Genomic DNA, 26,670 nt, shown 5'->3' with positions numbered 1-26,670 from the left:
GGACTGCACCACACTAGGCTTCCCTGTCCTTCACTATCTCCTGGAGTTTATTGAGATTCATGTCTATTGAGTCGGTGATGCTATATGGACTATCACTGGGAAAAAAATGAAAAAAGCACAACCTAAATGTTGAGAATTATGAATTTTTTTTTTTTTTTTTGGTGGACTTTTTGAGGACATAAGCCCAGAAGACAGCCTCTCAGCTCTGAAGGATTGCTCCAAACACAAGAGAGGAGCCAGGGTATTTGGAGATTTTGCAACAAAACCAGGTGGCCAGAACATCAAAATATTACTATTAATTAAGAAAACCAGACATCTCAAGCTAATGAGATTTAGTGCTTTCTGTATGGGAAAATGCAAGAGTTTGGGCTTAGTGAAGTCATTGCTTGGACACTGTCCAAAGCCAGTGTCCTGTCCAGTCTCCTCATTTTCCCATCTTAAATCCCCGCTGGGTGCGGTCAAGACCTCTTCAGTGGCTGATGGCTTGATGGGTGCAGCATCCTTTGTTTGCAGATATGGCAGAAGGCATTCTTCATCCACACCACTTTCCCAGCTCAATTCCAGGTCCTGCTGTCCACTCCCCTACACTAGCCTTTTCCAATGCCATCAACATTCCTAGCTCCTCCTTTTCTTATAACACCTTTTGTCTTCTCCTCGCCTTTCCACTATGTCCACCATAAGCTCCATCTTCTTCCTCGGCACATCCTAGCCCCAGTAAATTCCTACACATATGCTTGCATGCTCAGTCATTCAGTTCTGTCCGACTGTATTGTGACCCCATGGCCTGTAGCCCTCTAGGCTCCTCTGTACATGGAATTCTCCAACAAGAATACTGGAGTGGGTTGCTATTTCCTCCTCCAGGTCATCTTCCCAACCCAGGAATCAAACCTGTGTCACTTGTGTCTCCTGCATTGGCAGGCGAATTATTTACCACTGGCATTGCCTGGGAAGCCCTTGACTCAAATCTCAGATCATCAACAATTCTTCAGGGAACTTTTTTTTGATAATGATAGGTAAGCCTCCCACCACCACCACCTTATACCTTATGTTTTAATAGAAACACACATGTCTTTGTAAAATTATTCCAGTAACATATATTCCTGAGTGTCGAATAATTGATGCTTTTGAGCTGTGGTGCTGGAGAAGATTCTTGAGAGTTCCTTGGACTGCAAGGAGATCCAATCAGTCCATCCTAAAGGAAATCAGTCCTGAATATTCATTGGAAGGACTGATGTTGAAGCTGAAACACCAATACTTTGGCCACCTGATGTGAAGAACTGACTCATTTGTAAAGACTCTGATGCTGGGAAAGATTGAAGGCAGGAGGAAAAGGGGAGGACAGAATATGAGATGGTTGGATGGCATCACCAGCTCAATGGCCATGAGTTTGGGTAAACTCCGGGAGTTGGGATGGACAGGAAGGTCTAGCGTGCTGCAGGCCATGGGGTCGCAAAGAGTTGGACACGACTGAGTGACTGAACTGAACATGTATTCAGTTGAACTTATTTTTCATCTGTATGTGTCCCACAGCTGACTAAAAGTTTATTGAATTCTGAACATTAAGTTTACTTCCTTGCACATATGGTGAGCCACTGTGAGAGGAAATCAAAGAATTAAAACATTTATTTATTACTTCCTCTGAGTTAGATAGGGCTTCCCTTGTGACTCAGCTGGTAAAAAATCTGCCTGCAATGTAGGAGACCTGGGTTTGATCCCTGGGTTGGAAAGATCCCCTGGAAGAAGGAAAGGCCACCCACTCCACTATTCTGGCCTAGAGAATTCCATGGACTGTATAGTCCATGGGGTCACAAAGAGTCGGGCATGACTGGATGACTTTTACTTTCACTGAGTTAGATAGAATACCTTGTACAGAAACATGTAGGCAGTGTATCCATCTGTAGTGGTCTTATCCTAGATTTGTAATTTCAAAGTTTAATGACAAATTATTGGAATGTAATTGTTTTGATCCTTTACATTCTGATAGACAGAGTTCAACTACTGACTACTGTGCATTTCAAATACTAGGGAACTGAAAAATAGGTTAAAAAAATCAAATGAGATTCTACTCAGGGAGTGATATATACTACCATACATTTATGGGGAAAATAGCCTAAAATACAAATTGAAAGGCTAAGAGTTACCTGAAACAGCGTAATACCATCCAGAGCACTGCATGGGGATAGATAGCAAATTGTATATAAAATATTAACAGACAGACAAAGATCAATTATTATCTGTGCTTCATGTAAAACTGCTATCAGCAGTGAAATCATGGTCTCCATGTATTAAAATAAAAGCAGCACATGATCATCTACCTGCTTCTGTTGGGCAACACATCATGGGGCATATAGGAAACTGGTGAGTAACGGTGAATTTAGCACATGTTTCAGATGTTGATAGCACTTGTTCAGACAAGCATGGGAGAGTACGTGATAATGCTAAACTATTTACTATCCAACTGTAGTCCTTCCATGAGCTAATGACAATTGAATTTCAAATCTTTTCTCAAAAATGCTTTTGCTCATTTTCTTCTTTAAAGAACCCCTGTCACATCCATACTGACTCATCCTTACTTCATCAACAACATTGATCCATACATCCCAGTGAACAGTTTCATAAGTTCCATTTATTTTGGTTGTATAGACATTGATTGGGGACTTCCTTGGTGGCTCAGTGGTAAAGAATCTACCTGCAATACAGGAGACCTGGGTTTGATCCCTGGGTTGGGAAGATCCCCTGGAGAAGGGAGTGGCTAGCTGCTCCAGTATCCTTGCCTGGGAAATCTCATGGGTAGAGGAATCTATTGTGCTAAAGTCCATGGGGTCACAAAAAGGTCCAGCATATCTAGCAACTAAAATCAACACAACTACCAAAGATATTGATTAATCCTGAATTTATGATTATAAATTGTTCTTGTGTGTATCTCTTTAAATTCAGGAAAGCATAATAATGATAAAACCATACACACTCTTTGGAGACTAAAAAAAAATAAACCTATTTAATCTTGCTTAATTTCTTATTACCAGATTGATTTGGACAAATCATTTAATCCATGAGATTTAAATTTATTATCTATAAAATAGAGATTAAAAAAATCTGGAAGCAAGTGTCTGTCAACAACTATTAGGAACTTTTTAAGTGTTAGTTCTCTTCTTCACTGCAAAATAAATCATATTTAGTAAAAAAATAAAACAAGAGGGGGTATGAATGAGCAACATGAACTTCATCTGGCATTTGCTACTCTATTATCTTTGTGCATTTAAAGTGAGAAGTGTTCCCACATTTTCTGAAATACGGTTTTATTAATGAAAGCAAGATTTCATAATGCACAACATGGTCTCCAAAATTAATCAGATTAAATTTTTCATTTCATATCTAATATTTATCATTATGCTAATGATAAGATTGCATTAATAATGTTTCATCACTTGGCTTAGATCTGAAATCTAAGACTTAAAATCATGTGCATGGCTTCTTATGTGAATCATCTTGGCAAGATATTAACATCAATATGAGGTTAAAGGCTGATAAAATTCCATAAATCATTGAATCAACAACCTGTTATTGAGCTATCCTACATAATTCAACTGTAAATGGTAAGAGACTTACCACAAAATGAACTGTAACTTCAAGTGCTTTTTCTTTTTAAAATAACTATTTTCTAAAAACTGGCTAATTTTTGCCATTTATGACAGCCATACGAATGGAAAAAGAAAGGTTAATGGATTAATTTTTAAAGAAAAGACATAACACATTCACTGAAATTTGCTTTCTGTTTGTAGTATAAAATGTTGACATTTTGGTACTATGTGATGGTCACTGGGAAATAAATGTGAATTGCCTCAATATTAGGGATCAGCATCATTTCAAAAAGAGGTTTGGCAAAGCTTTGTTTTGTTTTAAAAATCAAGTGTCAGTCCCATTTCACTCAGTAATTTTAATTTAGGAATTAAGTTTTAACTTACACTCCTGTGCACAAAGCTTAAAGTGATACTCGTATTTTCCATTGTTATAAAAGGGAAACAAAATTTTCTCTAAAAAAGAGCCATCAAAGAAAAGAAAAAAATAGAGAGAGAAGCATTGTATTCTAATAAACAGGATCTTGCACACACCCATAACCCTTTCAGACAAGCCCCTGAGCAGGGTCATTTCAAGGTGAACTCACCCAGCTCGAGCTCACTGTACCCACTGACCGTGGATGGATATGTATGGAAAAGCAAGTTGCTTTTACTCCCACCTAGGATATCAGGGCAACCCCAGGGATCTTTTTAGTCATGACATAATTATGCACGTTGGATACTGAATCTTCACCTTTCAAACTCTAAGGTACACTCACCAGTGCTTCTTAGGTCTCTCACTCTCAGGTGATCCATGATGGCACTGACCTTCTACTGGCCTTGGGTTAGGCATGTGGGCATTAGGATCTTTTTCTCCTTTCCTATGGGGCTAAAGGAAGAAAAACACCATACTATTCCCCATCACACATACAGCTCTGTGCAAAAAAATCCAGTCATGGATCAAGCTCCTCCTTGGCCCCCCAGGTTTCTCTTTTCCAGAGGCTGGAAGGCAGGGATGGCTTGAGGAATTCAGCAAATACATTTGGCCACTTTTTAGAGAGTTCTACCAGGATATGTCCAGCATTTTGCTTTTGAATGCATGATCTTTGACACCTTTTGTCATTAACATGGGGACATCAGTTAAAACTCTCCAAGAAAATGAAAAAGTCAGTTTAAAATCCTTCTAAGCAAAATCATGAAATCCCCAACACCTGTCTACACAACACTCTAACATTAAGTAATTGGCCTAATAACCCAGGGAGAAGGAAGAATGACCAGAATTCCAATGCAAATCACCTGAACCCACTATAGTTTATAAGGTGGACTCTTAGTGGGCATTTAAATTTACTGGCATTGTTTTTCAAGGACCTTCTTCAAGTTTAGGGCAGCAAGTCTGATTTCCAGTTTCACTCATTGGAGAAAAGGGGATCATTAGTACACTGTCAGACTTATAAATGTCTGGGTTCAGGCAGGGAACAGCCAAGTCCTCCTGGTGAAGGACTCTAGATCCTGTATTAATTCAATAAATTAAGACAGTGTAAAGCATAATGGCCAATAAAGCAAGGTCTTATTTAGAGAGTTAATTCTTAAGTACGTGGATAAGGAGTCCAGGACCCTCAAGGCCAAAGGGATCTGGAACCCTCAAGGAGGAGAAAAGGACAAACTTTTTTTTCCTACATTCCTTCTTTGTCACATAAAACTTTTTCGTTAAGCCCAGAGCTGACGATTACATAACAAAACAACGCATCTTGCTCAAGGGTATGCTTTTCCTTAACCTCTGTTCAGTTCACTTCAGTTGCTGAGTCATGTCCGACTCTTTGTGAGCCCTTGGAAGCAGCATGCCAGGCCTCCCAGTCCATCAACAACTTGCCGAGTTTACTCAAATTCATGTCCATCGAGTGGGTGATGCCATCCAACCATCTCATCCTCTGTCGACCACTTCTCCTCCTGCCTTCAACAGTTCCCAGCATCAAGGTCTTTTCAAATGAGTCAATTCTTCAAATCAAGTAGCCAAAGTATTGGAGTTAGCTTCAGCATCAGTGCTTAATATTCAGGACTGATTTCCTTTAGGATGGACTGGTTGAATCTCCTTGAAGTCCAAGGGACTCTCAAGAGTCTTCTCCAACACCACAGCTCAAAAGCATCAATTCTCCAGCACTCAGCTTTCTTTATAGCCCAACGCTCACATACATACATTACTAATGGAAAAATCATAACTTTAACTAGATGGACCTTTGTTGGCAAAGTAATGTCTCTGCTTTTTAATATGCTGTCTATGTGGGTCATAGCTTTTCTTCCAAGGAGCAAGCGTATTTTAAGTTCATGGCTGCAGTCACCATCTGAAGTGATTTTGGAGCCCCCCAAAAATAAAGTCTGTCATTGTTTCCCCATCTATTTGCCAAGAAGTGATGGGATGAGATGCCATGACCTTATTTTTCTAAATGTTGAGTTTTAAGCCAAATTTTTCACTCTCATCTTTAACTTTCATCAGGAGGCTCTTTAGTTCTTCCTTTTCTGCCGTAAGGGTGGTGCCATCTGTATACCTGAAGTTATTGATTTTTCCTGGCAGTCTTGATTCCAGCTTGTGCTTCATACAGTCCAGCATTTCTAATGATGTACTCTGCATATAAATTAAATAAGCAGTGTGACAAAACACAGCATTGACGTACTCCTTTCCCAATTTGGAAGCAGTCTGTTTTTCCATGTTCAGTTCTATCTGTTGTTTCTTGACCTGTATACAGATTTCTCAGGAGGCAGGTCAGGTGGTCTGGTATTCCCATCTCTTGAATTTTCCACAGTTTTTTGTGATCCACACAGTCAAGGCCTTTGGTATAGTGAATAAAGCAGAAGTGCATGTTTTTTTGGAACTTTCTTGCTTTTTCTTTGATCCAACCAATGCTGGCAATTTGATCTCTAGTTCCTCTCCCTTTTCTAGAGCCAGCTTGTACATCTAGAAGTTCACAGTTCATGTACTGTTGAAGCCTGTCGTGGAGAATTTTTAGCAATACTTTGCTACTGTGTGAGATGAGAATAATTGTGCAGTAGTTTGAGCATTCTTTGGCATTGACTTTCTTTGGGAATGGAATGAAAACTGACCTTTTTTAGTGTTGTGGCCACTGCTGAGTTTTCCAAATTTGCTGCCATATTGAGTGTGGCACTTTCACAGCATCATGTTTTAGGAGTTGAAATAGCTCAACTGGAATTCCATCACCTCCACTAGCTTTTTTCATAGTGATGCTTCCTAAGGTCCACTTGACTTCACATTCCAGGATGTCTGGCTCTAGGTGAGTGATCACACCATCGTGATTATCTGGGTCATGAAGATCTTTTTTGTACAGTCCTTCTGTGTATTCTTGCCACCTCTTCTTAATATCTTCTGCTTCTCTTAGGTCCATACCATTTATGTCCTTTAATGAGCCCATTTTTGCATGATAAGTTCCCTTGGTATCTCTGATTTCTTGAAGAGATCTCTAGTCTTTCCAATTCTATTGTTTTACTCTATTTCTTTTCATTGATCTCTGAGGAATGCTTCCTTATCTCTCCTTGCTATTCTTTGGAACTCTGCATTCTAATGGGTATATGTTTGCTTTTCTCCTTTGCCTTTTGCTTCTCTTCTTTTCACAGCTATTTGTAAGGCCTCCTTGGACAACCATTTGGCCTTTTTGTACTTCTTTTTCTTGGGGATGATCTTGATCCCTGTCTCCTGTACAATGTCATGAACCTCCATCCATAGTTCTTCAGGCACTCTGTCTATCAGATCTAGTCCCTAGAATCTATTCTCACTCCCACTGTATAATCATAAGGGATTTGATTTAGGTCACACCTTAATGGTCTAGTGGTTTTCCCTACTTTCTTCAATTTAAATCTGAATTTGGCAATAAGGAGTTCATGATCTGAGCCACAGTCAGCTCCCAGTCTTGTTTTTGCTGACTGTGTAGAGCTTCTCCATTTTTGGCTGCAAAGAATATAATCAATCTGATTTTGGTATTGACCATCTGGTGATGTTCATGTGTAGAATCTTCTCTTGTGTTGTTGGACGAAGGTGCTTGTGATGACCAGTGCATTCTCTTGGCAAAACTCTGTTAGCCTTTGCCCTGCTTCATTCTGTACTCCAAGGACAAATTTGCCTGTTACTCCAGGTGTTTCTTTACTTCCTACTTTTACATTCCAGTCCCCTATAATGAAAAGGACACCTTTTTTTGGGTGTTCATTCTAGAAGGTCTTGTAGGCCTTCATAGAACTGTTCACCTTCAGCTTCTTCAGTGTTACTGGTCAGGGCATAGACATGGATTACTGTGACACTGAATTGTTTGCCTTGGAAATAAACAGAGATCATTCTCTCGTTTTTGAGATTGCCTCCAAGGACTGCATTTTGGAATCTTTGTTGACTATGATGGTTACTCCATTTCTTCTAAGGGATTCTTGCCCACAGTAGCAGATATAATGGTCATCTGGCTTAAATTCACCCATTCCAGTTCATTTTAGTTCGCTGATTCCTAAAATGTCCATGTTCACTGTTGCCATCTCCTGTTTGACCACTTCCAATTTGCCTTGATTTCTGAACCTAAAATTCCAGGTTCCAATGCAGTATTGCTCTTTACAGCATTGGACTTTACTTCCATCACTAGTCACATCCACAACTGGGTGTCAATTTTGCTTTGGTCCTGCCTCTTCATTCTTTCTGGATTTAGTTCTCCACTCATCTCTAGTAGCATATTGGGCACCTACCGACCTGGGGGATTCATCTTTCAGTGTCCTATCATTTTTTCTTCTCATACTGTTCATGGGGTTCTTAAGGCAAGAATCCTGAAGTGGTTTGCCATTCCTTTCTCCAGTGGACCACATTTTGTCAGAACTCTCTGCCATGACCAGTCCATCTCAGGTGGCCCTACATGGCATGGCTGATAGTTTCATTGAGTGAGACAAGGCTGTGGTCTTACGTACCAGTGATTATATAACAACAATGTACCCTGTTTGAGGACATGTTTCTCCTTCTTAAGAACCTTCTGACTAATCCCTTTGTCTTAAAATGTACATTGTGGACATGAGTCTGGTAAGACCTTTATAGCCTGAGACATTCTTTTGATTTACTGTAATAACCAGTTGAAAAAATATATAGATTCCTTGCTCATGAGGGGCACTAGTGAGGGGGCACTCTCCATCTCCCTGATTATGTCAGAAGCTTTCTCTGTCCCTTTTTCACTGAAATAAAACTTCTGCCACATGAACTTATGAGCATCTGAAGCTTTTTGTCCCTAGTCCTGAAGCAAAATCATCTTCTTCAGAGATCACAAATCTGACATCATTCACCATAAGCTATCATTATGAGGGGAAAAATAATATTTTAAACAGACAGACTGCTATGCTTCATGTTTCTTTTAAGGAAGAGGAGTACTTAAAAGATTACTTTGCTGTTCCATAGAGTGTCCTTATCATTGCCAAGGCCAAACTACAATCCCAGCAATACAGGAGAAGAACAAATTGTTGTGGGTATCTAGGGTTGTCTCACATTTGTCTCCAGTAAGACACAATTGCAGAATGAAAAAAAAAAAAATTTAAAGAACATATGGAATGAAAAGACAACAAAGTTCGGAGAAGGGACACAACACAGACAATGAGTGTCCACAAAATCGGTCAGGACAACCATGTGAGAACCACAGTTGACAATGACATTTACAACACACACGTGGCAGAGCTGAATGCTTGAGAGCAAGAATCAGTAAGACTAAGTGGATACAAAAGAGCCAGATTTGCAGAGGAACTGGAGGGGAGCACAAAGAGGGTGTGATGGAAACTGTGTGATAAAGTAAGAAAACACAATGAAAAACAATATTTGAACAAAGAACTGAGACCCTTGGATTCCAGGAATATGTTTACAGTTAATTTCCTGGTCCATCTCTCTGTACCTCAATTTTCTTGTCTATAAAATGAGGATATTATAATATTGTTAATTTTTTTTTTTTTTACAGCTGTGATACTCAGTCATGTAAGAAGAATCAGTAAACAAAAGGAACTGTTGAAGTTTGTTACAATTGAAATGACATTCCAGAATCACTATTTTAGGAAGTTCAGTGATGTGAGAAGGCATTTCTGGAAGCAGAGAAAAGGTGACCCTGTAAAATCCTGGTTGCATAAAATATAAAATACACTAGGATAGCGAGAGTGGAATTTGAAAAGAATATAACTTCCAGAGGTACGCTCTGCAATTCAGTAGCCACTAGCAACATGCAGCTATTTTTTTTTTTAATAAGGCCTTTATTGAGGTATAATTGACATACAGTAAAAGCTGAGCATGGAAGAGTTGATACTTTACCATTGTGATTCTGGAGGAGACTCTTGAGAGACCCTAGGACTGCAAGAAGATCAAGCCAGTCAATCCTAAAGGAAATCCACCCTGAATATTTACTGGAAGGACTGACGCTGAAGCTGAAGCTCCAATACTTCAGCCGCCTGAATCGAAGGACCCACTCATTGGGAAAGAACATGATGCTGGGAAAGATTGAAGGCAAAAGGAGAAGGGAGTGGCAGAGAATGAGATGGTTTGATAGCACCGCTGACTCAATGGACATGAATTTGAGCAAACTCCAGGAGATAATGGAAGATAAAGGAGTCTAGCGTGCTGCAGTCCATGGGTTCACAAAGGTCAGACATGTCTTAGCGACTGAAAAATAACAATAAAAAATTGCTTATGTTTAAAGCGTACAACTTAGTAACTTTTATCAACACAATCAAGATACTATGCATCACCCCCAAAGTTCCCCCTCAGTCTGTTTATAAACCCTTTCTCCCAACTTCATTCTGTTCCATTCCCAGCAACCAGTGAACTACTTTCTGTCAGTAAAAGTAAATTTAAATTATTTAGAAATATTATATAAATGAATTCCACAATATGTTTTACTTTAAACTTCTGTTACTTGATGCAATTATTTTGTGACTCATCCATGTTGTTTACATTAATAGTTCATTACTTTGCTAAGTAGTACTACAGTATGTGGAGGTACTACCGTCTTTGCTAAGTAGCATTACAAAGTGTGGATGTACTATCGTCTGCCTATTCACTTCTTGGACGTTTAGGTTGTTTCCAGTTTGGTCTATGACAACTAAGCTACAATCAACATTTTTGCACAAGTCTTTGTTTTGTTTTCTTTGGGTAGAAAACCAGCTGCATCATGTGGTAAGTCAATGTTTAACTTTTTTTAGAAACTACTACGTTGTCTTTTAAAGTGATTATGCCATTTTACATTTCTGCCAAACGTGTGGGAGAGTTTCAGTTAGCAGCACATCAGTCTTCTTGGCTATTCCAACAGGTTTGTAGTTACATCTTGTGATTCTAAACTGATATTGAATATCTTCCCATATTTTTATTTGCCATCAGTATATCTTCGTTAAAATGTCTTTTCAAATAGTTTGCCTATTTTTAAAACTAGATTCTGTGTTCTCTTCTTAAGTTTAGATATTTCACAATGTATTCTGAACCCATGTCCTTCATCAGGAGTTTCACTTGCTAGCAATTTTTCCCAGTTTGTGGTTTCTTTTTCCATCCAAGAAACAGTGACTTTAATAAAGTCAAATCTTTATGTAGGTTATTTTGTGGATTATGTTATTTTATTTTGTTGTTATATCTAAGAAATCAGTGACTAATCAAAACCACAAAATTTTTCTCCATTTTTCTTTTCTGAAAATTTTATTGCCTTAGATTTTATATTTACAATCCATTTTGAAATATATTCTTTGCATATGGTGGATGGTATTGATCAAAGTTCATTATTTGCATATGGATAAACAATTGTTCCAGTTCCACTTGTTAAAAAGGCTATAATATTCCAATGAATTGCTTTTGCAACTTTCTTGTAAATCATTTGAGCATATATATACATATACATATATATACATGACTCTATATATGTCTTCTCCGAGAAGACAATGGCACCCTGCTCCAGTACTCTTGCCTGGAATCTCCCATGGATGGATGAGCCTGGTGGGCTGCAGTCCATGGGGTGTTGAAGAGTCGGGCACAACTGAGTGACTTCACTTTCACTTTTCACTTTCATGCATTGGAGAAGGCAATGGCAACCCACTCCAGTGTTCTTGCCTGGAGAATCCCAGGGACGGGGGAGCCTGGCGGACTGCTGTTTGTGGGGTCGCACAGAGTCGGACACGACTGAAGCGACTTAGCAGCAGCAGCAGCATATATGTCTTCTATGTGTTCTATTCTGTTCCATTGATGTATTTATCTATTTTAAGACCAATGTCATCCTAATCCTGATTACTATAGCTTTCTGAAAAGTCTTGTATCCAGGTGGTATAACTCCTCCAAATTTACATCTTCATATAAATTTTAGAATCAGCATACGACTTTTTACAAAACAACAACATAAACAACAACAAAAAGCACCACTTTCTACATAGTGGGATGTAAGCACTTGACAGCATTACATTTTATAATCCATGAACACAGTTCTCTCTCCATTCATTCACATCTTTTCAATTACACTCAGCAATGTATTGTAGTTTTAAGTGTATAAGTCTTGGACATCTTTTTTTTCCAAATTTACCCCTAAATATTTCATAGAGTTTATGCCACTTTATGGAGACATGATAAAATGTGTGTTTTCTAAGGAGAATGTATGTTACAGTACTAATTGGAAGAAACATATATGATGCAATGTTTTGTCAACGTAGTCTTCTCAGAGATCTCTTCCATTTTGTTGAAAGTATATGTTTTAGATTATTGAAAGTGTTTCTTGTATTAATTGCCAAAATGCCTTGTCATCATTCTCAAGCCACTGAAAGTTATAATGAATGTGAAAATGGCTCTAAATATATCAGTTCCTTATTTCATGCTTCTGAAAGTTTTTCACATCATAGCTGCTATAGGTTGAGTATTTGTGACCAAATCCAATTTATATATTGAAACCTAGTCCCCGGTGTGATGGTACTTGGAAATGGGGCTTTTGGGAGGTGATTAGGTCCTGAGATTGGAGTCTACATAAATGAGATGAATGCCCTTGTAAAACATCCCAGAGAGCTCCCTTGCCTGCCTGCCATGTGGAAACAGTGAGATGATGGCCATCTGTGAATCAGGAAGCTGACCCTCACCAGACATGTACTCAACTGGTGCCTGGATCTTGTACTTGCAGCCTTCAAAATGATGAGAAATAAATTTGTTGTATAAGCCACCCAGTCCATGGTACATGGTTATAGCAGCCAAACCCAATAAAACAATTGCGTAATAAAATGTAATGATGCTTGTATGACATGCTGGAATAAGCAGGAGGAGAGTTGGGTGTATTTGTAGGATTAGTGAAAGTAAATTAGTTACATTTCCATTTTATAATTATATTAAAATAGAAAAAATTATTGCAGTGATCATATATACCAGAACATATGGCACTCGATATAGCTCTTAGGAGCTTATCTTAAATTTCTTATATTAGAGGAAATATAATCAACATACTTATAAGTTAGCAGTCTTCCAATACTCTAAATGTGGGAAATCAAAATAACTAACAATAAATACATCTCTGGCAAATATATCAACAACAATTGTAACATGGCAATGTAAAATTATTTACTCCTATTAAGCAAAAAGAAAACATATTCTGTAAGCAAACATATTGATTTCTGTAAGTGCTAAAATATATTCTCAATACTTTTCATTAATTATATAGCTAATTAGAACTTTAGGAAAAATCACACTGAAAAACTGCCTAGGTTCCTAAAAATATTGATGTTAGAAATGAATTACTCCAGGAGGGAATTGTCTGATATGTGGACTAGACATGGAGTCCCAGGGGCTTTTTAAACATCAACAAGGACCATTTTTGTCATGCTCTTATTCCTTTTCACCATGGTTGAGACAGCTGACAAACAGTCTCCACGCTACAGCACACAGATTCCCCAGACACCATGGGCTTTCAACAATCTTAATCCATCTGGTTGGATTTCAAGAGTTTCAATAAAACAGAAACCAGCAGGCTTGTTTGTTTCATGTGCACTGCAATAAGAACTATATTATTGCAAAACTGAAGAGGATTAGTGATTATGCCATCTGGATTCATTTTTAATAATAATAATCATATTATTTTTATTGTTAGAACACAATTTTTATTCTCAAGTGAAATAAGTTTGGGAAATCTTAACTCAGTATCAAAGTTCAACCATATCACAACAGAAACAAATCAGGTTTCCATTTCTTTTAATGTAATACACATGACAATAGCCTAGAAAAATTTTGACTTAGTTACATTCCCAGGTAGCTCAAATGTTAAAAAATCTGCCCGCAATGCGAGAGACCTGGGTTAGATCCCTGGGTTGGGAGGATCCCCTGGAGAAGGACATGGCAACCCACTCTAGTATTCTTGCCTGGAGAATTCCTTGAACAGAGGAGCCTGGCAGGCTACAGTCCATGAGTCGCAGAGTCCCACACAACTGAATGATTTTCACTTCCATTTCAATTTCACATTGGAGGTTAAAGTCTGTACTTTTCCTCTGATACAATTTAGGAAGCAATAGAATTTTGAATAATCCTTTTTGCAATTCCCGTCGTCTTTCAGTGGACACATTGTTTGTTGTTCAGTCTTTAAATTGTATCTCACTCTTTGTGGCCCCATGGACTGCAGCATGCCAGGCTGTCCTTCACTATATCGCAGAGTTCACAGAAATTCATGCCCCTTGAGTCAGCGATCCCTTCTAACCACCTCACCCTCTGCTGCCCACTTCTCCTTTTGCCTTCAGCCTTTCCCAGATCAGGATATTTTCCAATGAGTCGGATCCTCTCATCAGGTGGCCAAAGTATGGGAGCTTCAGCATCAGACCTTTCAATGAATATTCAGGGTTGGTTTCCTTTAGGATTGACTGGCTTGTGTCACTTTGACAAAGTCCTTCTCAGGCTCCTCTGCCTTTTCTAAAGCCAGCTTGAACATCTGGAAGTTCACGGTTCACGTATTGCTGAAGCCTGGCTTGGAGAATTTTGAGCATCACTTTACTAGTGTGTGAGATGAGTGCAATTGTGTGGTAGTTTGAGCATGCTTTGGCATTGCTTTTCTTTGGGAATGGAATGAAAACTGACCTTTTCCAGCCCTGTGGTCACTGCTAAGCTTTCCAAATTCACTGGTACATTGAGTGCAGCACTTTCACAGCATTGTCTTTTAGGATTTGAAATAGCTCAACTGGAATTTAGTCACCTCCACTAGCTTTGTTCATAGTGTTGCTTCCGAAGGCCCATTTGACTTTACATTCCAGGATGTCTGGCTCTAGGTGAGTGATCACACCATAGTGTTTATCTAGGTCATGAAGTTATTTTTGTATAGTTCTTATGTGTATTCTTGCCACCTCTTCCTGATATCTTCTGCTTCTGTTAAGTCCATACCATTTCTGTCCTTCATTGAGCTCATCTTTGCATGAGTTATTCCCTTGGTACTCTAATTTTCTTGAAGAGACCTCTAGTCTTTCCCATTCTCTTGTTTTCCTCTATTTCTTTGCACTGATCACTGAGGAAGGCTTTCTTATCTTTCCTTGCTATTCTTTGGAACTCTGCATTCAAATGGGAATATCTTTCCCTTTCTCCTTTGCTTTTAGCTACTCTTTCTTTCACAGCTATTTGTAAGGCCTCCTCAGATAGCCATTTTGCTTTTTTGCATTACTTTTTCTTGGGGCTGGTCTTGATTCCTGCCTCCTGCACAATGTCATGAATCTCTGTCCATAGTTCTTCCAGCACTCTGTCTATCACATCCAATCCCTTGAATCTATTTGTCACTTCCACTGCATAACCATAAGGGATTTGATTTAGGTCAAACCTGAATGGTCTAGAGGTTTTCCCTACTTATTTCAATTTAAGTCTGAATTTGGTGATAAGGAGTTCATGATCTGAGCCACAGTCAGCTCCCATTCTTGTTTCTGCTGACTGTATAGAGCTTCTCCATCTTTGGCTGCAAAGAACATCATCAATCTGATTTTGGTGTTGATCATGTGGTGACATCCATGTGCAGGGTCTTGTGTTCTTGGATGAGGGTGTTTGCTATGACCAGTGCTCTCTCTTGGCAAAACTCTATGAGCCTTTGCCCTGCTTCATTTCGTGCTCCAAGGCCAAATTTGCCTGTTAGTCCAGGTGTTTCTTGACTTCCTACTTTTGCATTCCTGTCCCCTATAATGAAAAGGACATATTTTTTGGATGTTAGTTCCAGAAGGTCTTGTAGGTCTTCATAGAACCATTCATAGAACTTCAGTTTCTTCAGTATTACTAGTCATAGCATAGACTTGGAATATTGTGATATTGAATGGTTTGCCTTTTTTTTTTTAGAAGTGTATTCATAATTTATTCTAATATTGTCTACAGTGATCAACAGTTCTATTCTTTTTTCCCCCCATTTATTTTTATTAGTTGGAGGCTAATTACTTTACAATATTGTAGTCCTTTTTGCCATACATTGACATGAATCAACCATGGATTTACATGTATTCCCCATCCCAATCCCCCCTCCCACCTCCCTCTCCACCCGATCCCTCTGGGTCTTCCCAGTGCACCAGCCCTGAGCACTTGTCTCATGCATCCAACTTGGGCTGGTGATCTGTTTCACCCTTGATAATATACATGTTTTGATGCTGTTCTCTTGAAACATCCCACCCTCGCCTTCTCCCACAGAGTCCAAAATTCTGTTCTGTACATCTGTGTCTCTTTTTCTGTTTTGCATATGGGGTTATCATTACCATCTTTCTAAATTCCATATATATGTGTTAGTATACTGTATTGCTATTTATCTTTCTGGCTTACTTCTCTCTGTATAATGGGCTCCAGTTTCATCCATCTCATTAGAACTGATTCAAATGAATTCTTTTTAACGGCTGAGTAATATTCCATGGTGTATATGTACCACTGCTTCCTTATCCATTCATCTGCAGATGGACATCTAGGTTGCTTCCATGTCCTGGCTATTATAAACAGTGCTGCGATGAACATTGGGGTGCACGTGTCTCTTTCAGATCTGGTTTCTTCGGTGTGTGTGCCCAGAAGTGGGATTGTCGGGTCATATGGCAGCTCTATTTTCAGTTTTTTAAGAAATCTCCACACTGTTTTCCATAGCGGCTGTACTAGTTTTCATTCCCACCAACAGTGTAAGAGGGTTCCCTTTTCTCCACACCCTCTCCAGCATTTATTGCTTGTAGACTTTTGGATAGCAGCCATCCTGACTGGCGTGTAATGGTACCTCATTGTGGTTTTGATTTGCATTTCTCTGATAATGAGTGATGTTGAGCATTTTTTCATGTGTTTGTTAGCCATCTGTATGTCTTCTTTGGAGAACTGTCTGGTTTGCCTTTTAAACAAACAGAGATCATTCTGTCATTTTTGAGATTGCATCCAAATACTGTATTTAGGAATCTTTTGTTGACTATGATGGCTACTCCATTTTTTCTAAGGGATTCTTGCCCACAGTAGTAGATATAATGGTCATCTGAGTCAAATTCAACCAATTGCAGTCCATTTTAGTTCACCGATTCCTAAAATGTCAATGTTCACTCTTGCCATCTCCTGTTTGACCACTTCCAATTTGCCTTGATTCATGGACCCAGCAGTCCAGATTCCTATGCAATATTGCTCTTTACAGCATCAGACTTTACTTCCATCACCAGTCACGTCCACAACTGCATGTCTTTTTTTTTTTTTGGTTCTGTCTCTTCATTCTTTCTGGAGTTAGTTCTCCACTCATCTCCAGTAGCATACTGGGCACCTACCAACCTGGGAAATTCATCTTTCAGTGTCCTATATTGTTGCCTTCTCATACTGTTCATGGGATTCTCAAGGCAAGAATCCTGAAGTGGTTTACCATTCCCTTCTCCAATGGACCACATCTTGTCAGAACTCTGCACCATGACCCATTTGTCTTAGGTGGCCCTACACAGTATGGCTCACAGTTTCATTGAGTTAGACAAGGCTGTAGTCCATGTGATCAAATGAGTTAGTTTTCTGTGATTGTGGTTTTCAGAGATCAAATTGGCAACATCCATTGGATCATTGTGAAAACAGGAGAGTTCCAGAAAAACATCTACTTCTGCTTTGATGACTATACCAAACAAAGACTTTGACTTTGTGGATCACAGCAAACTGTGGAAAATACTTAAAGAGATGGGAATACCAGACCACCTGACCTCTCTCTTGAGAAATCTATATGGAGGTCAGGAAGCAACAGTTAGCACTGGACTTGGAACAACAGATTGTTTCCAAATCAGGAAAGGAGTATGTCAAGGCTGTGTACTGTCACCCTGCTTATTTAATTTATATGCAGAATACATCATGAGAAATGCTGGCCTGGAAGAAGCACAAGCTGGAATCAAGATTTCCGGAGAAATGTCAGTAACCTCAGATATGCAGACGACACCACCCTTATGGCAAAAAAACAAAGGAGAAATAAAGAGCTCTTGATGAAAGTGGAAGAGAAGAGTGAATAAGTTGGCTTATAACTCAACACTCAGAAAACTAAGATCATGGCCTCTGGTCCCATCATTTCATGTCAAATAGATGGGGAAACAGTGGAAACAATGACAGACTTTATTTTGGGGGGGCTCCAAAATCACTGCAGATGGTGACTGTAGCCATGCACTTAAAAGACACTTGTTCCATGGAAGAAAAGCTATGACCAACCTAGACAGCATATTAAAAAGCAGAGACATTATATTGCCAACAAAGGTCCATCTAGTCAAAGCTGTGGTTTTTACAGTAGCCTTGTATGGATGTGAGAGTTAGACTATAAAGAAAGCTGAGTACCGAAGAATTGATGGTTTTAAACTGTGGTGTTGGAGAAGACTCTTGACAGTCCTTTGGACTGCAAAGAGATCCATCCAGTCCATCCTAAATGAAATTAGTCCTGAATATTCATTGGAAGGACTGATGCTGAAGCTGAAATTTCAGTACTTTGGCTACCTGATTTGAAGAACTGCCTCAATGGAAAAGATCCTGATGTTGGGAAAGATTGAAGACGGGAGAAGAAGGGGATGACAGAGGATGAAATGGTTGGATGGCATCACTGACTCAATGGACATGAGTTTGAGCAAACTCTGTGGGTTGGTAATGGACAGGGAAGCCTGGCATGCTGCAGTCCATGGTGTCACAAAGAGACAGACACAACTGAGTGACTGAACTGAACTGAACTGAGAACATTAGCATCACCTTTTGCTTGGACTAATAAAGCAGCCTCATTATCAGTCTTCCTCCTCTAATCCATATTCCATCCATAGAAGTCATCTGAAAAATCCACATGAAAGAATTCTCTGCAGTCCAGTGGTTAAGATTCCACCATTCCAAAGAAGGAAAGACAGTTATCCTGATTGGAGAACTAAGGTCCTGCATGCTACAGTGAGGCTGAATAACATTAATTTTTTTCAGTAAATGAGTAAAATAATTTTAAAAATAAAGTTATAAAAAAGAAAAGAAAATCCAATTATGTTTCTCCTTTCCTTGAAATCTATGAGCTTCCATTTGCTTTTCTGTTGGGATCCTTTAAATCTTTGCAATCTGTAGAACAATAGCTGGAAAACCCTCTTATTGTTTCAATGCCCACACTTAGTTCCAATGTGAATCGTGAATCTTCATGTACAAATCCTAGTTTTCTCTTTGCTTAGAGAACACCTTCCTCATATTCACCCAGCTCCACTTTTGACAATTCCTTAATTCCTTAGGGCTTCCCAGGTGACTCAGTGGTAAAAAAAAAATCTGCTTGCCAGTGCAAGAAGATTCAGGAGACTTGGGTTCAATCCCTGGGTTGGGACGATACCCTGCAGAAGGAAATGGCAACCCACTCCAGTATTTCTTGCTGGGAAATCCCATGGACAGAGGAGTCTATGCAGTCCATGGGGGCCTCAAGGAGTCAGACAAGACTTAGCAAGTAAAAAGAAGCAACAACAAATGACAAATGGGGGAATAGAAATGTAATGGGCACCAAGTCTTTGATGAAAGTGATTAAAATGTTTTAAATCCATTTGGGGTGATAGTTGCACAATTTTGAAGGCACTAAAGTCACCTAATTGTACAATTTAAATGACTGAATTGTAGAGTATATGAATTATATCTTAAAATGGTTAGGTGAAAAATTTTAAATAAAGGGGTATAACAGATTCACTTTTTTAATGGATCACAACAAGACACTGTTCTAGAATCCAGAGTTTCAACTATCATTAAAACAGACAATGAACTTCTATCATTAACTTCGGGACTTCCCTGGTGGCTCAGAAGTAAAGAATCTGCATTTCAATCCAGGAGATGTGGGCTGGATTCCTGAGTTGGGAGGATGCCCTAGAGAAAGAAATGACAACCCACTCCGTATTCTTGCCTGGAAAATTCCATGGACAGAGGAGCCTAGCAGGCTAAAGTCCATGCGATTGCAGAGTCAGACACGACTAAGAATGCATGCACTCAGCTGCTTATCTCAATAGTCCCATGATCAGAGAGATCTCTTGTATTTCAGATTCACTTTTTTAATGGATCACAACAAGACACTGTTCTAGAATCCAGAGTTTCAACTATCATTAAAACAGACAATGAACTTCTATCATTAACTTCGGGACTTCCCTGGTGGCTCAGAAGTAAAGAATCTGCATTTCAATCCAGGAGATGTGGGCTGGATTCCTGAGTTGGGAGGATGCCCTAGAGAAAGAAATGACAACCCACTCCGTATTCTTGCCTGGAAAATTCCATGGACAGAGGAGCCTAGCAGGCTAAAGTCCATGCGATTGCAGAGTCAGACACGACTAAGAATGCATGCACTCAGCTGCTTATCTCAATAGTCCCATGATCAGAGAGATCTCTCCTAACATCTGAGATTCAGTAGTTACGCATTTGATGATCTCACAGGAACCTATATTTCTCTTTTGCAGCAATTGTGAACCAGTAGCCAATTGTGTATTTAGTTAACTGATGCCTGCAGTTCTTGCTAAAATTTAATCTTGATGAGACCAAATCTAGGGAACTGTCAGCATCATGCATAGTAGAAGCCCAATAAATATTTGTTTAATATGCAGATTAGCACTATTCATAAATCCAACAGCCAGTTGGATTTATCCAATGACAGTAAATAAAGGAATAAACTAACTTGTGTTATCATCCTAAGGTACCCAAAGTGCTGTCATAGAGAAGTTAGGTGGCCCAAGAGATATCAAGTCCTTAACAATCAAAGTAGATTGGCATCTATAATACTACTGTTATTACTCCTATATTACTAAATACAACTTAAAATAAAATTTCAGCCAGTTTAAATCAAATAGAAAACCCTGGTAACTCTACACTCTTTGTATGTATGTATACTGAACCACTTAATTTTTCTAAACATTTTTTTTTCATAGCTGATGCCAAAAAGAAAGCTTATTACATTATGAAAATTTCAACTTAGAATGATAAAATTGACTATCAATTCCAGATGAGCAGTCTACAGAACTGGAATGTCTTTTTTGGAAAAACAAAGCCAGAACAAAATATAAAATATGGCATAAATATTATCAAACATGATTTAAGGACAAATAAAAAGCTCTGTATTTTGTGTTATTTAAAATATTATAATCTTTATATATGCAATTTAAATTGAAAATAGCCTACTGACATCTATAAGAATGTTCATTATAAATTTTAAGAAAGAAGAGACTAACAATAAAACTAGAAACAGTAAATATTTTTCACTTAACAGATATTTATTAACATATGCAATATTCCAGATATTATTTTGAGCATTGGGTGATAAAAGATGGGGAAAATTTGATATTCTCCCTACCTTCACTGTTCCTTATATTAGTCAGAAATCCAGGCATTAATCAAATTATAGTATCACAAAACTAATGGAGAAATTGTTATAAATACATTAAGGCAAGGAACATAATGGTGTGAAGCATATTGCAAAGACGCTTGACCTTTTCTGTGGATTTTGGAATGATTTGCAGTATTTGAGGATGAATGTTTAGTTAAGAATTGACTCAGTGAAGGTTTATGAAAACCTGATAAAGGAAATAATGATGGATTCAACAACCAAAAAATTTCAAACGCCAGTTTAACAGTGTTACAAGTTATGTTGTATGTGATATAGAGTTGCTCAATTGGAGAATGGAGGATGTTTAGACACACAGACACTCACAGTATACACATATAGATACTAGTGCATATATGTACACACATGTATGAATGAGAGAGCAAAGGGGATAATTCAAAAAGTTAGAAGGAAAAAAATTAAAAAGACACAATCTCACCTCTGCAGTCTTAATAGAGAACAATGGCCCTGACTAATGGCCCAAAAGATTTTAACTTCCATTATATTTTCTTTTCTTTTTGGTTTGTTTGGTTTTGTTTTCCTCTCTGTCACCTTTTAGAAATAATCTATTAATCAATTAGCTGTGTAAAGTTAATGTTATTAACTTGGTAATCTCCAAAATGCATTCGTAGCTAAATATTTCCATTTTTACTGAAAAAAATTATTGGATTATGCTTAGGATAATACATTTGTTTCCTTATTAAATATTGGTTATTAGTGTTTTAATGGAATTTTATGATGCTTGTGAAGTCATAAACGAAGTTTCAACTTTTTAATATCAGATTAGTCATTATTACATTAATATTTCATATGTTCCTATAAATGTCTGTCCATTCCCCATGTGTGTGATTGGCTCTGCTCAAAAACCAGATTTAATTAAAAAAATTCCAGACTTGCTTTACAGGGTTATGCAGTGTGTAATTGTGTAAAATTATAACTCCCCAGTGAATGCTTACTGCAGAAAAATATCACCATACAGACTCTGTAACACAAGATGCATATGGATATCTGACCACCACTAATTGCAGGAGCAAATAATTTAATTTATCCCAGCTACAGTTTTGCATCAGAAAAATCGGCATTCTAAAATTAAACTTCAAAATTGTTTTAAAGACAAAAATAATGATTTTAAATTATCTTCTACTTGGTGTGTTTACTAAATGTGTCACAACAGATGCAATATGGTGGAAAGAAAATTAAACTGGGGATGGGATAAGTTGGGTTTAAGTCTTGGCAAAAGCAATTAACTATTTGATTCTTGCATATTATGCTTAACTTCTGAGCATCTGTTTTCTTATGTGTATATATATATGTGTATGTATATATATATATATATATATAAAGTAGAAAGAATAAAACCTACCCTGCAGTTCTGAGAGTCAAATGCGATACAGTAAGTTCCCTAAAACTGAATGAGTTCCATTCTGAGAGCATGCTCCTAACTCCAATTTGTTCCTAAGTTCAACAAAGTTAACCTAGGTACCCAAGTAACACAATCAGCTATATAGTTCTGTACAGTAGTAGATTTATACTGTAATACTTTTCATGCAACTAATACATTAAAACAAATACAGAAAATAAAGGAAACATTTTTAATCATACAGTATCTTTAAAATGTACAGTGGTTGCTACTGTACAATGGCTGGCATCCAGGGGCTGGCATCAAGTGAACGGGCAAGAAGAGTTACTGACCGGAGGAGGGAGAAGAGGTGGGAGATCCTGGAGCTGAAGGATCCTCAGCAGTAGGAGATGGAGGGCAAGGAGCAGTTTCACACACGCCTGACGTGGATAGCACATGTTTGGGTTTCTTTATTGTAACCAGATGAACGTTTGCATCTTTGATAGTTCACAACTTGAAAGTTCATATGTAGGGAACTTACAGTAATATATGAGGAAAGGCAGAAGAACTGAACTGATGCCACCAATTCTTTTCATGTAGGAACTTTGAGAGTTCCCCCCATGGTGTTTGTCCTAAGTGGCATTACTTGATCAAGGAAATAGCCAAAAAGACACAGGTAAGCTGGAGTCACTCAATACATTTCAAATACCTAGGAAAAAAATAACTTCCACTGCTTGCTATTCCATCAAGCCACCCCCTCCTTAAAATAAAACCCTTGTAGGAAAAATAAAGCAAGTAGCATCCAAAGAGACCTATGCTGGATCTTTGCCTCAGAGTCAATTTGTACTACTTATTTCACTGGTGTGAGAGTGCTATATTTATGAGCTATGATTTTTCTTAGCTCAGGTTCATTTGCTGCATGTAAAAAGAAAAAAAATGAGAGAAATTATATTCTAACACCAACACAAGGCTAATTTTACTTGAATCTTTATCATTTAACCTAATTTTAAAGACATAGAATGAATGTAAATGTTTTACTTTTTAAAACAAAAGACATGAGCACAGTAGATATATTACACAAAGGAGTAAAGTCTTGCATTTAGGTTATTTGGAACTATGCAAGTTTTTCAATGATATTTGAGACCTGTATGAAAAACTGTAGGGGAAAACCAATGAAAATAAATGAAAATAACCCCATTGTTCCTAATTATTGCCTTTTAAAGTCACATAATTCCCCTGATTGATTGCATTTCTCATATACCTATATGATGGAGAATATATTTGAATAATAATGGAATGCTTCTTTGCTCCATCTCATTTAACACAACTGTTTCAATGCTTACATTCATGTAAATATCACAATCTGCACAATATCAAACAGGCATTATATATAATGAAACTTACTGGCTCCATGGCTTTATTGAAGACTGCATTTTTAAAAAAATCATATAACCTTTTTTTTTTTTTTCCTTCCTCTGAGAATTAAGCTGTGGCTTCAACTCTTCCAAAAATTTCAATTTTGTCTAAAAAAAATACAGTTTCGTAAAGAAAAACAAAATTTCTTTATGTAGTAGAAGTAACAAATAGATTCAAGGGATTAGATCTGATAGACAGAGTGCCTGAAGAACTATGGCCAGATGCTCATGACATTGTACAGGAGACAGGGATCAAGACCATACCCAAGAAAAAGAAATGCAAAGAGGCAAAATTGTTGTCTGAGGAAGCCTTTAAATAGCTGAGAAAAGAAGAGAAGCTAAAGGCAAAGGAGAAAAGGAAAGATATACCCATTTGAATGCAGAGTTACATAGAATAGAAAGGAGAGATAAGAAAGCTTTCCTCAGTGATCAGTGCAAAGAAATAGAGGAAAATAATAGAATGGGAAAGACTACAGAGCTCCTCAAGAAAATGAGAGATACTAAGGGAACATTTCATGCAAAGGTGGGCATAATAAAGGACAGAAATGCTACAGACCTAACAGAAGCAGAAGATATTAAGAAGAGGTGGCAAGAATACACAAAAACTATATGTAAATGATCTTCATGACCCAGATAACCACAATGGTGTGATCACTCACCTAGAGCCAGACATCCTGGAATGTGAAGCCAAGTGGGCCTTAGGAAGCATCACTATGAACAAAGCTAGTGGAAGTGATGGAATTCCAATTGAACTATTTCAAATCCTAAAAGATGCTGCTGCTAAAGTGCTGTACTCAATGTGCCAGAGAATTTGGAAAACTCAGCAATGGCCACAGGACTGGAAAAGGTCAGTTTTCATTCCAATCCTAAAGAAGGGCAATACCAAAGAATGCTCAAATTACTGCACAATTATGCTCATCTCACACACTAGCAAAGTAATGCTCAAAATTCTCCAAGCAAGGCTTTGGCAGGATGTGAACCAAGAACTTCCAGATGTTCAAGCTGGCTTTAAAAAAGGCAGAGGAACCAGAGATCAAATTACCAGCATCCATTGGATCATAGAAAAAGCAAGAGTTCCAGAAAAACATCTACTTCTTTATTGACTAGGCCAAAGCCTTTGACTGTGTGGATCACAACAAACTGGAAAATTCTTAAAGAGATGGAAACACCATACCACCTTACCTGCCTCCTGAGTAATCTGTATGCAGGTCAAGAAGCAAGAATTAGAACTGGACATGGAACAACAGAGCGGTTCCAAATTGGGAGAGGAGTACATCAAGGCTGTATATTGTCACCCTGCTTATTTAACTTATATGCAGAGTACATCATGAGAATTCTGGACTGGATGAAGCACAAGCTGGCATCAAGATTGCCAGGAGAAGTATCAATAACCTCAGATATGCAGATGACACCACCTTTATGGCAGAAAGTGAAGAAGAACTAAAGAGCCTCTTGGTGAAAGTGAAAGAGGAAAGTGAAAAAGTTGGCTTAAAACTCAGCATTCAAAAAACTAAGACCATGGCATCCAGTCCCATCACTCCATGGCAAATAGATGGAGAAACAATGAAAACAGTGTCAGAATTTATTTTTGGGGGCTCCAAAATCACTGCAGGTGGTGACTGCAGTCCTGAAATTAAAAGACATTTGCTCCTTGGAAGAAAAGCTATGACCGACCTAGCATATTAAAAAGCAGTAACATTACTTTGCCAACAAAGATCTGTCTAATCAAAGCTATGTTTTTTCCAGTAGTCATGTATGGATGTGAGAGTTGGACTATAAAGAAACATGAGGGCCTAAGAATTGATGGTTTTGAACTGTGGTGTTGAAAGTCCCCTGGACTGCAAGGAGATGCAACCAGTCCGTCCTAAAGGAAATCAGTCCTGAATCAGGACTGAAGCTGAAGTTTTAATACTTTGGCCACATGATGCAAAGAACTGACTCACTGGAAAAAACCCTGATGCTGGGTAAGACTGAAGGCAAGAGAAGAGGCCGACAGAGTATGAGATGGTTGGATGGCATCACCGACTCGATGGAGATGAGTTTGAGCAAGCTCTGGGACTTGGTGATGGACAGGGAAGCCTGGTGTGCTGCAGTCCATGGGGTCGCAAGGAGTTGGACATGACTGAGCAACTGAACTGAACTGAAAGAGAAAAAATAGAAATTTGGACAACAAGGGATTTAACTGGAAAAGAAACTGAATTTCTCTCTGACTGTATCACATGTGCTAAATATCCCTGTTGGCATGTATTAGACAGTGAGGTTTATTAGTATCAGGAAGCCTAAATGAAAGTAGATATGTATAGTTTTCTAGTCGCTCAGCCCTGTCTGACTCTTTGCGACTGCATGGACTGTAGCCTACCAGGCTCTTCTGTCCATGGGGTTTTCCAAGCAAGAGTACTGGAGTGGGTCCATTTCCTTCTCCATAGGATCTTCCCAACCCAGGGATAGAACCTGGGTCTCCCACATTGTAGGCAGACGCTTTACCGTCTGAGCCACTAGGGAAGTCATAGGTATGTACAGTCAAATTTAAAAATAGGAGATATTTGAAAGAAAAATCCTTCAGTGATTATTCACAG

This window comes from Dama dama, chromosome 14 (assembly GCF_033118175.1).
Source record: "Dama dama isolate Ldn47 chromosome 14, ASM3311817v1, whole genome shotgun sequence".
In the NCBI taxonomy this organism is placed as follows: domain Eukaryota; kingdom Metazoa; phylum Chordata; class Mammalia; order Artiodactyla; family Cervidae; genus Dama; species Dama dama.
Note: the sequence above shows the minus strand (reverse complement) of the source record.